The sequence below is a fragment of the Rattus norvegicus genome, chromosome 19, assembly GCF_021556685.1.
Source record: "Rattus norvegicus strain SHRSP/BbbUtx chromosome 19, alternate assembly SHRSP_T2T, whole genome shotgun sequence".
NCBI lineage: Eukaryota > Metazoa > Chordata > Mammalia > Rodentia > Muridae > Rattus > Rattus norvegicus.
This window is the reverse complement of record NC_141552.1, coordinates 2,305,150-2,320,393: the sequence shown is the minus strand read 5'-3', so window position 1 is coordinate 2,320,393 and position 15,244 is coordinate 2,305,150. Positions and strand designations below refer to the sequence as shown.

General features: G+C 40.1%; 1 protein-coding gene across 4 annotated transcripts in view; it reads right to left on the bottom strand.

The window, feature by feature from the left end:
- The window catches only part of Cdh11 (cadherin 11), a 156,565-nt gene that overhangs the window by 67,338 nt on the left and 73,983 nt on the right, over positions 1–15,244 (bottom strand). The window contains exon 1 of one of the 4 annotated variants that reach the window (XM_087595277.1): positions 6,197–6,316. The gene's annotated coding sequence lies outside the window, so the exon portion shown is untranslated. 4 annotated transcript variants of the gene reach the window in all.

The following is a 15,244-nucleotide window of genomic DNA, read 5'->3' as shown; positions in this document are numbered from 1 at the left end:
GACTTGCATGCAGACATTCCTAGCTAAGATGACGAATATCAAGTTTTTACAAAATCATTCATCAAGAGGTGAGACCTAAGCCTGATTAGCATTTCAATAAGAATGCTGGGACTAAATAGGGAGTAAGCAGATGATCACAGCAGCAATTAGGCACCTTCCAGACAGCCACGCTTTTTCTCAAACCAATTGAGTTTGAGCAAATGGGGATTTTTTCCCCTTCTCTCTTTCTTTACCCCCCCCCTGCTGTGAAATGAACTGCCTTAAATAACTGATGAAGTGACAGCGAGCCTGTTAAAAGAAACGTTTGCCCATTAAGTAAGGCTTAATTAAGCAGAGCACAGGCTAATCACTCTTCCATCCAATAACTGATACACTCATCCTGCTTTCAAGGCGTGGTCCAAGAGGCCTGTGAAGACAGGTCAATAAACTACAAAAGCCACATATACAGTGCCATGACCTCTGCAAAGTCACAAGGGAATCAGCTATGAACATGCAAATAAAAGCCATCAAATACTCATATTGGGCTCCTGGTCATTCTCTCAAAGTTTATTCAGAAAAATGAAGCTGAACTCTCTCTTCTCCTTAGATAAGGCAAATCAAGTTAATGATGAAAAGTTGGGTACTGTTATCAACATGAGAGTCTTCACAAAGGTGAAGATTAGATGTAGTGGGTTTATCACCATATCTCTATAAGCAGCATAGTATTGAGTGTGTAAGCACACTTTGGTAGGTGTTCGATGTACACACATGCAAGAAAAAGAAAACATCAATCTGTATATACTCAGGAAAGGAGTATCTAGAAATAAGGTTAAATGATTTCATAAAATCAAAATTGTAGGCCTCAAAGATGTTAATGCCCAAACGCCTAATATTCATGACCAGGGCCTCATTTGAACACAGTATCTTGGTAAATGGTCAAGTTAAGACAAACCATCAAATTTATCAGGAAGAGAATCTAAAATGACTGATGGTGATAGGAACAAAGGAACTGACAACAGGGGATTCATGGCTACAAAAAAAGGCAAGGGAAAAGATTCTCGAAGTGAAGGGGAAAGGATGAACCCACTCTTCCTCAAAGCCACAGAAGAAACTAATTCTGTCTATACTTTGACCTGACACTTCCAGCAGAACAGAAAGACAAATAAATTTCTGTCATTTAAGCCATGACTATGCTGTACTTTGTTACCATGGCAACCGCAAAGACCCTAACACAAATAGGAAAGGGCATATTGCAAACTGATAGACTGAAGAAGAGCCTAGTTCTCTGATATCCCTCATTTCCCAATTGTCCTGCCGATTAGTCAGTAGTTCCTTGTAGGCTGGCCAGGAGCCTACCTTTGTTATTCCTTATCATGAGTTCCTATTTGAAAACAGCAGTTACTGAGTGTTGATATCAGAGTCAAGGTAATTTGGTAACATGCTAAGTATTTTTGTATTATATATATATAATAAATGCTCAATTTATCCTTTATAATTACCACCATTAAGATCCAAATTTAATGATGTAGTATTTCCATTAGTTTTTATCCCAGTAGCATGGATTTGACTTTAGTTGGACTACAGGATGCTGACTGGTCAGAGGAATAGAGTTCATGTACATTCTTTGCCATTTATGGTGAATGACTGTGCATTGTGACTTTCATAGGTCACCTGTTCTGCTCCATTTCTTCCATCCTTATTCTTCTCCATTTGTTAATTGATCAAGAATAGTCATTGGAATCTGCAGAATCCTCACTATGCTGGAACTGACTGATAGAACCTGACATTCAACAAAGCCAGTGAAGGAAGGACTGAAAGTGCAGAATCAAAACTTGGATGGCTGTGACCTTGGGCTCCTGGGAAACCAACTAAAGAGGAGGATAATCACCATAATCAATATTTTACTGAGTGGTCTGACAAACTGAAGATGGACTCTCTCTCTCTCTCTCTCTCTCTCTCTCTCTCTCTCTCTCTCTCTCACACACACACACACACACACACACACACACACACACACACACACACAGAGTCAGTGGCGGTTATAAGATTTTTCTAGGCCCTCGCACTAGAAAATGAGCCTGGGCTTGGTAGTTACTATGTTGTTTACTCTACTCAGATCCCCAGTGAGGCTCCTATTGCCACCTTTGTATTTGCGAAGAGGAAGTGGAACTTAGAAAATAGCTGCCAAGTAGGCTAAGCCACTAAGTACATAGTTGAAATCCAAACAACACGGTGGAACCACAGTATGTCACAGCTAACTGTTGTGACCCATGACCTGCTAGCATTCACAGTGACCACTGAGAGCCCACTGCTAAGAAGTGGATCTTTACAAGCAGGTATTGATTGAGAGTGGCATCAGCAGCCCATCTGTTGATGGTTTATACATACAGGTTTAACAAGAAACAAATGCTTTATGAATGCCAATAGTAACCTCACTGTTTATGGAGTAGATTTGGTATAGCAATCAGGACAATATCTCATGTACACAATAGAGTACTTGATGGTTGACAAAGAACTTTTAGGAAAAATTGATTATTGTATATATCCACAGACTGTCAAAGGTGTCTCTCCATTTCATCAGTGGGGTAAAGAATAAGCCAGATATGATCTTGAGTGCTCAGATTCTAGTTAGTGGATAGTTGTTATTTAAACCACTGAACTGAGAACTGGACCCCCGTTGAAGGAATCAGAGAAAGGACTGGAAGAGCTTGAAGGGGCTCGAGACACCTTATGAACAACAATGCCAAGCAACCAGAGCTTCCAGGGACTAAGCCACTACCCAAAGACTATACATGGACTGACCCTGGGCTCCAACCTCATAGGTAGCAATGAATAACCTAGTAAGAGCACCAGTGGAAGGAGAAGGCCTTGGTCCTGCTAAGACTGAACCCCCAGTGAACGTGATTGTTGGGGGGCGGGCAGTAATGGGGGCAGGATGGGGAGGGGAACACGTATATAGAATAAAAAAAACTGAAAGGGCCTATGGAAGAATTATAGTTTCAGTAAAGATCACTCTACTCTTTTCATCATGGAACCTTCCAGGTTTTTAATTAAATGCCTTTAAAAGTAAAAAAAAAAAAAAAAAAACAGCCTAAACTAGACATCTCCTGCAACTGGGCAAGATTCCTAATGAGGAAACATTGGGAAACCAACCCATCCACAAAATCTTAAGCCCACAATTTTTCCTTCCTACAAGATATGCAGGAGTAAGCTATAGAAGAGAAATTGAGAGATGAGCCAATTAATGACTGGTGTAGCTTGAGACACATGCCACGAGAGAGAGCTCATCCCTAACACTACTAATGATATTCTGCTATAGCTGCAGACAGGAACCTAGCATAAATGCCATCAGAGAGGATTCACACAGCAACTGATGGAAGCTGATACAGAAACCCACAGCTAAACATTAGGTGGAACTTGGGAATTCTGTGGAGGAGAGGGGGCATGCAGGAGGATCTAAAAAGCCAGAGGGGACAAGGACATTACAGAATCAACTAACCTGTGCACATAGGAGCTCACAGACACTAAAGTGCAAACCAGAGAGCATACGTGGGACAGACCTAGGCCCTCTGCACATATTTAGCATTTGTGTAGCTGAGTCATGTAGTACTCCTAAAGTGAGGCAGCAGTTATCTCTCATTACATTGTCTGCCTTTGGAACCCCTTTCCTTAATTGGGCTGCCTTGTCTGGACTCAATAGTGGAAGGTACACCTAGTCTTACTTCAACTTGATATTCGAAGGCTACGTGATATCCAAGAAGAGGATATCCTTTTCTAAGGAGAAGGGAAAGAGCAGTGGATGGGGGATGGAGGGAACTGGAGAGGGAAGGACTTAGAAGAGAAGATGGAGGGGAAGCTATGATCAACATGTAAAGTAAATATATAACTTAGTAAAAATGATGATGATGATGATGATGATGATGATGATGACAATGATGATGAATAAAACTGATGCTGGAAAGCCTTTCTTATAAAATGAAAAGGCCCCTCCCTCTAAAAAGACAACTTTTAAGTCTCCCTAATGTGCAGAAGGACAAAGCTGGTCAAGATAGTGAATTGCAATTGATGCTCCGTACTGTGCAGAGTGCTGTACATGCTCCTCTCATTAATATGTACCCAGTTTTATAGGTTTTTCACCTAAGTCACACACATCCTACAGATAAAGAAATTGAAGATTTAAAAGTTTATATAACTCACTGAAAGTCATACCACTGTGGTCCTGATCAACTTATCCTAACGGTTTTATTTTTAGTGGACAGAATTTGACAGATGGCCTAATCTGTACAGTGTCTTTAATAGCTTGTTATTTTCACTTGTCCTCTGCCCCCAGAATCTCTTGATTTACCCTGTGGCTTTTTAGTAGGTCAGAAGTGTGTTGTGTAGTTTGATAGACAGGGTTGGTTTTGGACTGCTAAGAAATTAGGAGACTAGATTTGAAGTACAACTGTATGTAGGAGGAGAAACCTTGAATATTCTCTTCCACATAGATTGTTCTTTTTGGTGAAAGAAATTAGTTTTGTGCAAATAACAGAAATCATTGTGTTCAAATGGACTTATGGAGATAAAATCAGGTCAAGAAACAAATGCCGGCCCATCTCTTTGGAGTAACACATCTTTGTTCACACAACACAACTCATGTAAAGAGGCATATTCTCATGTAAAGAGGCTCTGCAAAGTAAGGTCTTCTGATTACTTCAGAAGCTTCATCTATGTTCTTCCAAGGTTGAAAAACAAAAGTGTTAACTTCCAAGACAAGTCACAAAAGAACTGTTTCCGCTCTTCATGGGGAAATGAACTTTGAACATAAAGGGGGTCATTCACATGCTTAAGTCACAATCTGTTTTCAACTAAGTAACTCTGCCTAAATCAACTAAGGTGAAAGAAATTTAAGATAGTAAGACAAACAGCAGAACTAAGATTTCAGGGCAGATGAAGATACTTTGAAAAAGAAAACACTGAAGCATAATACACTATGGCTTCTGGCATCTGTCATTTAGGGAGAAAGTAGAGACATAGAGGGGCCAGCTAAGCCTCACCCTGGGGTCTTCCATGTGTGTCATACCATGAAGGAGAAGCATAACGACTTGCTGAAACTCGATCCCCTACTGAAGATCCAAAAAGCTTTGTTTTGGTGTGAAATATCAGGTCAAGCTCTTTCCTTTGTCACAAGCCTCAGAATACTAAGCAAATGATTCAATATCTCTTTCCATTCCTCTTCCCTACAATAGCTAACAGCATAGGAACTAAGTATAAGGAATGTATGAAATCTCAGTTTGCTTGTCACTCTTTTCATATTTTCACTATTCAATCATTGATTCACAGAGAATATAATTTTTTAAGAACTGTTGTATATTTATCATTTGCAATTTGTTTTTAAGATTTACTTATTTATTTTATGTGAGTGCACTGTCCCTGTCTTCAGACACACCAGAAGAGGGCATCAGATCCCCATTACAGATCGTTGTGAGCCATCATGTGGTTGCTAGGAACTGAACTCAGAACCTCTGGAAGAGCAGTCAGTGCTCTTAACCTCTGAGGCATTTCTCCAGCCTTGTAATTTTTTTCTAATAGAAAATTTCAACTTTATTCCTGACCTTGGAAGCCTGAATTCGTATCCTCAACTGTACTAGAGACCCAACCATTTACTACTGAACAATTATATCCAAAATTAAAAAAAAAAGTTCCAAAGCAAGCCTGTCTTTTACTCATTACTTATTACTTATCCTGGAAAAGGAAACATCCGTGATGAGGACACTAAATTAATAACTCTCCCAATGGGTGCAAAGAATGACAGTATTTTTCCTGCTGTGCTACTGTGATTATTTTTTAATAGAAAGCCAGTTAACTCACCATAACACCAACCACACATCCATTGATCCTCTTGGAACCACTTATAGCTTATAGATTTTTTTTTCAGTAGAACACAAAACCTCATAGTCCCCTACTGACTTCTCAAAGTTTACTAATAAAAACCAGAGCTCAAAACACACTTAGCCAAAATAATCTGCTAGAGGAGGTTATCCAGACAATGTTCACTCTGCAAACCAACTTCTTCTCTTTAGGATTAAAATGACCTCCAGCCTACTGAACAAGGAAAAGTGCTGTGAGAGCACAAAGCTGCACAGATTTGTCTGACTACCTGAAGTATGTAAGATGGCTCAAAACAAATTCCAAGAATTTTAAACTATGAGATGTTACATGGCAAAGGAGATCTTACCAATAGAGTTGAATTAAGGGTCTTGATGGGAGTTCATTCCAAAAATCTCAGCATTTGGGGGCCGAATTTGAAAGACAGTGAGTTTGAGGCCAGCCCGAGTTACACTGTGAAATCTTGCCTCTGAATAAATAAATAAATAAATAAATAAATAAATAAATAAAATTAAAAGATCTTGAAATGGGATCTTGAGAGGACATTAACCAGGATTGACTTCTTGCATTCCATGTAATCAATAAGATCCTTTTAAGAGGGTCCCAGGCACAATGAAATTTAAAAAATGCTAAAAAAAGCGAGGTTGATGCGATGTTCTCTGAAGGTAGAGGAAGAAGAGACAATGATGTAGAAGAGGAAGGAGGCATCTGAGATGTCAATAGACAAGACCAAAATGATGACTTCTTCTCTAGGGTCTTCAGGTTGAACAAAGACCTCTAGGCCTGCCTCCAACTTGACTGTAGTCCTAAGGACCCATTTGAATCCTTATGTTTCAAACAGTATTGAGCCCTGAAATGTGGTATTTCCATACAACATCAGATGCAAGCAAAGACAACCTTTTAAAAGACAATAGAAATTCCACGGGGTGAAATTACTTGGATGAAGGTACAATTTAATGGATATGATGAAGATAGCATATCTCCAGAGCTCCCACTCTTTTGCTAAATACTGTTCATGTTTGGGAAAGAAGGTAATATTTAGTGTCTGTAGGACAATAGGCTGTGAAAGGTCAAAATAAGGATAAGGTCAAAACCCTGGTGACCCTAAGGGATGATAGGCATTTTCCTTAACTTTCAGGAGGCCACGCCCCCTCACATAGCCACCCTGACAGCCCCCAGTACAAAGGCTTGTTGCCATCAGTCATGTAGGAGCAGGATCAAGTTCTCCTGCATGTAGGTAAGGTATTTCCAAGAACTCAAACCAAGCCAATAGGAAGTACCTACTGTGAGACCCTGACCAACCCCTCCCACATGTAGATGAGGTAGTCCCAAGCTCTCAGGCAAAGCCAATAGGAAGTACTTGCTGTCAGACCCTGACCCATCCCAAAACTATATATAAGAATCCTATCCAAAAGGATTAAAGGTATGCAAGAACTACTCCATTGTCTGGGAGCCTCTGTTCTAAGAACCGTAACACTATGGCTTAGGAAAGAAATCTGCTTTCCTGGAATTGCTGCCAGAAGTTCCCCTGTACCCCTCATAGGCTAGCCAGCCTCCTGCTGGCTCAGCCCAGCCCAGGTCTTGGAGCAACTGAAGCTGCAGTGGCAGAGATTGAGGTGGAGCAGTAGAGGCAGCAGAGGTGATCTCCCTCCCTGCTCAAGTTCTCTCCCTTTCTCCTGAACCCTCACACTTGACAGTGTCAGAGATCTCCATGGAACGCCTCCAATATACAGGCCCACAAATGTCTTCAATGGGTGCAAAAACAAATCTGTCCTTAGCCTGCCAATTTGTCAAGGCCATCACTGCTTTCCACTCCTTTCTCTTTATGGAAAAAGTGTGCCCCGGCAGAGAGCTATGGTACCATTCAAAGTCACAAAGTAAGAAGCATGTGTAAAATTGCAGGACTATCTACTGGCTATTATCAAGACTCACTACCAACACCAAACCATGCTGCTTCTGAAATCTGTAGAACATTTTCAGATGTTGTCCTTCTGCAGAGAGAAACATTTGTCCATGGCATTCAACAATTAGACCCACAGAGATCCATGAAGAAACCTGGCTTTCACTAGATACATGAACTGAACTCCTACAAAGGCTTCAAAACTAGATGTGACCTAGATTCCATAAGTTATTTCAACCTTCTTTGCCTATAAAATCCTGTAGATGGAAATACCTGGATGCCATACAGTACCGAAACCTAAATCTTGCCATAAATAGCATCACCTCTCTCTAGTTCAGGGAAGCTTCCCATTGGCAAGCATTGGTATAGGTATATCAGAGATACACTTCCTCTGAAAATTACAAAATTTCAATGACCTATGCATTGATTATTATACAACCATAGCCTGTTAGGCTGAAGTTTGGAATGCAGGTGCCATTACTCCATGTCTGAGCCTATCAATGGGGAAAATGGTCCAAGATTATCAAGACTTATTTCAGGAAGTACAAATCCTTTAAATAGTGATAGAGAAACAATGGATTTGTAGGTAGATAGATATTTCCTGTAGTTCCTTAAAAGCTAACCAAATTGCAGAGAAATGGGAAAATAGACCATTTACTCCTTAAAATTTCCATTTGCTAAATCCCAGTTCCCTTTCATTCTGTAAAAATCTAATTATATCTCTGCTTTTTGAATGTAGCCAACCAGCAGGGATTGCGTCAACTGAGCTCTGGAAGATCACAAACAGAGCTTTTGTTCAGATCTTACTGCTTAGGTTAATGCATCCTGACTTCTCAGCTGAAACCTGCTGAAGCTGAGGTTCCTCTGTCTGCAAGGGAAATAAAAACCCTCCCCCAACCCTGAAAGAAAGAGAAACACAGCATTGTTTACAAATCCTGAATCATATTCTCATCCTGTTGAACAGGATGAGAATCTGACGCTTTATTGAAGTTAGGTAACTGAGAATGACATCAAAGCTCTTTCATGAATGCAGGGGAGATAATGACTTAAGTGGCTTTCATCTAGACATGCTCCTTACAAAGGAAACACATACCTTCTCTTCTACAATGGAGAAAATAAGCAACACTTACACAACATTCCCATCGATAGTTAACAGACAGGACATCTCATTCTAACCCTTGTTTCTAAATGCCCATGGGTCCCACATCTCTAGGGTTTCACTTACAAATTTCCGTTGCATCAGGGAAATTAGATGCATAGAAAAGTTTACAGAGAAATGGTCCTGAAAATAGAGGTGGAAGTGCCAGGAGACACTTGAATGTGGGGAAAGACAATCCAGTAGCCTCTACACAGACTAAAAAAGAAACAAGTATGGCTTCTTTCTCTTCCTGTCTTTGCAACTAGGTAATACTTCACCTCTGTGGGAACGAATACAAGTCTCACAGGGTTCCTATAAGTAAAGATGAGAGAAATGAGCTTTCCCGAAGCTTAAAATATTCTGCAGAGACAAATCCAAGTGGCCATTGCTCCTGTCCATGCTATTTCTACATTCCAGGGTCTGTAGTTTCTCAGAACCAGTAGAATTGAATAAGAAGAATTTGCAGATTGTAGCAATGGAGGCCAGAGATAAGGTCCTAGTTCCCATCTGCAGGATGAATGTAGGTTTTCCTATTTTGCTACATGAAGGACTCAAAATCTACAGTCCAACTGCTGTATCTTTCAGGCTGTATCAACATAGCCCAACTCTCTGAATAGGTAACAAAATTTACAGTAAGTTAGTTATATGTATGGTACACAACACACTTTAACATCACAGATTAAGATAATATTCAAATGTCACAGAATTTGCCCTTTGAAAATAATGTCTTGACTAGTTGTCATAAAACAGTGCTTGAGTCACTCTCTACCTAATTCTACAATGTGTCACTGTCCCTCAAGAGCAATGCCTCAAAGCCATTAGCAGTTAAGGTTTCTAGAAAATAGGTTGCTAGTCAGTATCCCTCTATTCTTCGATGGCTAAAATCTTCTCTAAAGTCCATAGTGAATTCTTAAATACAGCCGTTCTATGCATGGGGATTTCAAAAAGTGCTCACTGGTGAAGAGAAATCCATATTTCAAAAGACCCAAGTTTAGATCTCAACACTCTTGGTAGATGGATCATAGTAGCCTAAAGTGCTATCTGTAGGAGGTCTGAACCCCTCTTCTGGCCTCTATAGACACCTGCGCATGAAAGGCATAAATAAATAAAAATCTTTGAAGAACCATATACTTTTCTGGAGTGGCCAAATCGACAGTAGAAGCCTCTCTAGCCTTCCGAACTAGATGGTATATTTTTGGTTGGTGGTGGATACATAGTTTTTTCTCATAGCCTTAAACAGGAGCTGGGGAATGTGTAAGTAAGGAGTAATAGGCCCATGCCATTTCTTCCGAAAACCAGCATGTTTGTCATCTGTCTGCATTCCTGAATGGGCAAGCCTCCACAAGCTGTCATGTTCCGTGATTATTTTCTCCTAACATGTGTTGTTAATTTTTCATCTTAATGAACTGTCCAGTTGAGTTTAACAACCAGAATAGTGAAAAGAACACAATAAAAATGGCTTATGCCTGGCTATTGTTAGAATTCTCCCTGTAACTCTGGAACATAATTGAAATAAAATATCTCAATGGCTACAAACACCATTTGTCAAGAATAAAGTGGTGTGAGTGCTATTTCAAAAATTCATGCTAACAGGCTTTATAAACATGGATTATAGAAACATTCTTCTGATTGATACCTATTCAAGCATTTAAATGCATGGCTATTAGTCTCTATTTGCTCAAGTGAAACCACTTTGGGTACCATACTATATGTCAGCCCTAATTTCCCACAGGATTACAGATGTAATCTTTCCTGTAGGGAGATAGGTCAGGAAAGCCCAAAAGGAAAGTGTTAATACACAGAAGCACACATAGGGAAATGGCATTTAGGGAGTAAAGTGTTTCAGGACTCGATACCCCTCACATCTGCCTGATCAGCCAGCAGAACTCAGAGATGTCCAAAAATTTTGCTCACTCAAGAAATGGACAAGAATCCAAGCTGTAGGTTTCATGTTTAATGAATCAACATAACCATCCCATTCCTATGGGCTCATACAGGACACATTCAAAACTGTGTATTTGTTCTTTTATTCACTCCAGAATTATTTAGAAAGCTAACTGGTATGATTCATGTTGTTCTTGGCCCTCAGAACATAGACACGGACAGATTTCTGGAACTTTGAGGTCTGCTAATGGCAGAGGTGACTTGGATAACTCAAAAATTAACAGAGAAAGGAAACAGTCATGAAATCCGTCAGTGATGATAGTGTTCGGTTGATTAGATGGAATGATGAAATACGGAAAACTGGCAACAATAAGTAGAGGCTGTGGTTTCTGAGACATGGACTCGGGGAAGGGGGCCCTTCATGGAAGGGCATTTAAGCTAATTCTGAAACGATTAGAGCGTTTCAAGAATGCAAAGAGACTTTCAAGACTGATGACTAGCAGAGTCCCTGAATCTGGAAGTGACTACACCATGCAACAGCAATGGGTCCTAAGGTTAAGGGATGGAGAAAAGAGTAGTTGTCGAAATGGAGAAGAAGGCAGCACAGTGAGCATCTGGTTTCCTTCTGATTCATGCCATTAGGTGGTTTGGCATTGTAAACATAGGAATGCAATTCTTCCGACTGATACCTACAAAGCCTATAGGTGGCAAGGAAACTTCCATTTCACCTATTCTTGATCCTTATTCCATATTTCTGGAAATTAAATGAAAATCTGCTTTTGCTCCATCATATCTTCAATGTCTGACCTTGGCAGTGGTTCCCATTGACATGCCAGTTGCACATCTCTACATCTTCTAAGTAACCATCACATACTCCGTTATTCTCCAGTACATGTCCCCCTTAACCTAGACTCCATCTTGCGGAGTTATATTGGACTAAATAGAGTAAATCTAAAGCAAGGTCATTCCAATACCACTACTGTTCTCTTGGAAGCACCATTTATCCTATGATTCATTGAGCAGAACCCAGGTTATAGGATGTTTCTATTAACCTTCCTTCGAAGAACAAGACAGGCAAAAAGCTTGGATAAAGTATAGAAACAGGATTAAACTCTGTGTCCAGAGTAGGAACCAATTAAATTCTATGTGACCAGGTGCTGAGCATGGCTGTGTTTTTGTTCTTAGCACTGTGCTAATTATCTGAGATATTTTCAATGAAAATAGTGTTGGAGCAAGTGACACAGAAGTTGTTCCAATACTCAACAGAGTCTGTCACAGATTGGCTTGAGACAAAGTTAACATCATGGTTTTTCCTAGGGTTGTTCTTGGTAAGAATAATTTACCTGGAAGGGAAAATAACAAGCAGAGGGATTCTTAACCAGAAGGTGGGGTACAATGTAGTCATACAATTGTTCTGATCGCCCTGCATGGTCCTCTGGGCTTGGGATAGATGATATCAAATTCATCTCTATTAGAAATACAGTGGCCATGGGGTTGGGGATTTAGCTCAGTGGTAGAGCGCTTGCCTAGCAAGCACAAAGCCCTGTGTTCAGTCCCCAGTTCCGGAAAAAAAAAGAAAAAAAAAAAGAAATACAGTGGCCAAATCTTACTTTATCAGTCTTTTAATGTTAGCTCACATTAGAAGAAATGGAAACTCTATTTTCCTTAGTGAGATGGAACTTACAATTGAAACAATTCTTGAGGTGGTTAAGCTGAAGAAGCTTCTCCGCTAAAAGCAGAGACCATAAATCCTGTAGTGAAGGAGACACTGGGTGGTATAGTGATAGAAGTCAATCCTAAATATCATGCAAACTACCAATGAAGCACTATAGCAAGCACTCATAGTGTTAAGTAAACTAGATTACCTGGATATGCCTTAGACAGCATTTGGGGACAGCAACTCCTTTCTCTCTCTTTTCCTTCCCAGTCACCATTAGGTGATCAACTTTGTTACAAAATGCACCTTAACTGTGGTACTCTGCTTTGCAACAGGTATAAAGCAGTGGAGGGAACCAGGGACTGAAATACATTGATTGATTCATCTCGAGATATTTGTTCCAGCAGGAACACATCTACTACTTTGATTAGAAACCCTACTCATTTTGGTATCTTCAACTACTCAAAGATCTTGGTACTGACAAAATAGTTAAAGGAAAATAAATCTGCCTTAATTTCAATTAGTTGCCCCCTGGATTGTAAGAAATGGCAATGTTATTTTGTGAGGAGGATGTGTGTGTGTGTGTGTGTGTGTGTGTGTGTGTGTGTGTGTGTGTGTGTGTGTATCCCCTCTCAGTTTAAGTTGCTCTTCAATGTAATGAGATGAATTTGAATGGATAGTGTCCATTCAAGTAGCTAGAGTGGAAAGTTTACAGGATATGTGATTCCAACTTGTAAGGGCTATGCAGTTATTGTGAAGAACAAAACCTGCCCCTTTTAAAGAAAATATGTTTGAAACCATTATTCTTAAGGCTAGTTTGCCAAAACCCACAGCAGTGGAAAGTCCTGTGGTTATGTACCATATTTCTTTCCTGCTTAAACTGTTCACCAAGCAAGCATGTACATGTACCCCATACATCAATAGACAAAATGCCATTAAACACCCAGTTTCTTCTCCCAAACCTTGTAGACTTGAAGATAAACAAATGGCTATGTATTAACACAGGAAGAGCAACACTGACTTCTCCATTATGCATGTTCAGCATAGACCCAGGACTCATAGAGAGCTACAGATGTGTGATAATTTCTCTTAAAGTCAGAGGGAAAAAATTACATTTTAATTGCTTATTATTTTACAACTAAATAAACACGGGGTTTGTTTATTTGTTTTTGGATAACTCACTAAGTCTAGCTAAGGTTTCCCATTATGGATGGCTGTCCAGCCAGGGCCATAGACTGGCACATGGGAAACCTACCTATGCCTATATCCTCAGTAAATAATGCCTCTCCTTATTTGGTAACTACCAAATTGCTTTTCAGTGTGTGGAGGACCTTGGAAATGATATACCCCACCTGTTCTAGGGTCCAGGACTGGGTTGAGCAGCTGTGTCTCATCTCCTCTAGCACTCTGCACAGCTCTTTCTGGAACTCTGAAAATTAGGCAACTGGTAGAAAATTTCCTAGCTAGTTTGATATTAATTTCTCTATCTTCTTCAGCCAAAGTATGTGGTATCTTTAGCAAAAGTAGTTATGGTCGGCAGCTAAGGGCAAAAGAAATTGAAGTGGAAGCTTAAAGGTTCTTTGGAAAGTTATTTGGATGGTGTTTTACTGAGGCAAACACATGAAGGAATGTTTAGTTGAAGCAGACACAGGTGAAAGGATGTTCTGCTGAAGTACATGAGAGAACACTTGATGAAGTATTGTTTGCTAACATCACCCATGTATTAGTCTGCCTTACATTGCATAGTTGGAAAAAGTTTCAAAACAAACATCTGGTGATTTGCTGCAGTTTTTTGCCACTTCCATGGACTCCAGTTGGTTGGCAGTGTTGTCAGCTGAGACAGGACCCGTTGAGGACACGTGATGATTAGTGAGCACTCAGTGGACAGTGATGGAGGCTAAGCTAGGCTTGCTTCTAGAGCTGGCTGGTGGGTCTTGTGTCTTCACTGACATTTGTTTCCCTGAGAAAGGCACAGCTGAGAACATTTCCTGGCATCCTCACTGCTGAGAGCAGAGGAGACTGAGGCCTAGCTGCTGCTGCTCATTTGTGTTTGCTATCCCAACTCTACTGAACTGGACTGCTGGTGTATCCATGAAGAGCTGGTGAATAGATCAAGCTACAACTGCTAATCTGTGAAGCTAACTGCCAATTTCCAGACAACATGGTAGGGAATTACTCCGAAGATCCTTTTTAAACATGTACATTTCCCTAATATCCTTTCTTTCCTACTATTTCTGGTGGGTGGTGGGTTACAAGGTAGGTTAAAGTGTTTAAGGGCCAACATTAAAATGGGTTTTGAAAGAATTAAAGTTATAGGAAATAACTAGATAGATTAACTTTTAAAGTAGAGAATTATAATTTTCACTTCAAAATTGTTGTAAAGCATACTTTCATTTTTTAGTGGACAAAGGGTGCCATGAAAGTAAATGGGTAATGGTACTTACAGTGAGATTCTGCAACACCAAGATCTCTGTGTACAGGGGTAAAAAGTGGTCAGCTCTCACACAGGATCGACAATCTTTCAAAATGGGTTTCTTTCATGGCAATCTGTACATAGAAGAGAGGACTTTCTCCTCAAATCTAGACAAATGGGTTCAGAGAAAGGCATGGGTGGGGGAACTTCAGGTTCAAAACATCATAGAGGTTCAGGGACAACCCACCATGTGCCCTGGGTGGAAAGTTCCATGGTAGGTGGGGACTTTTGGAGATGACATAGAGTACATGTTAGGCTTAGTCAATCTAGTATGCCAGGTAATGATCTGGAAAAGTTATCTTGTAATCTAAAGCTTAAGCCTCAAACTAAAGCTACTAGACAAGA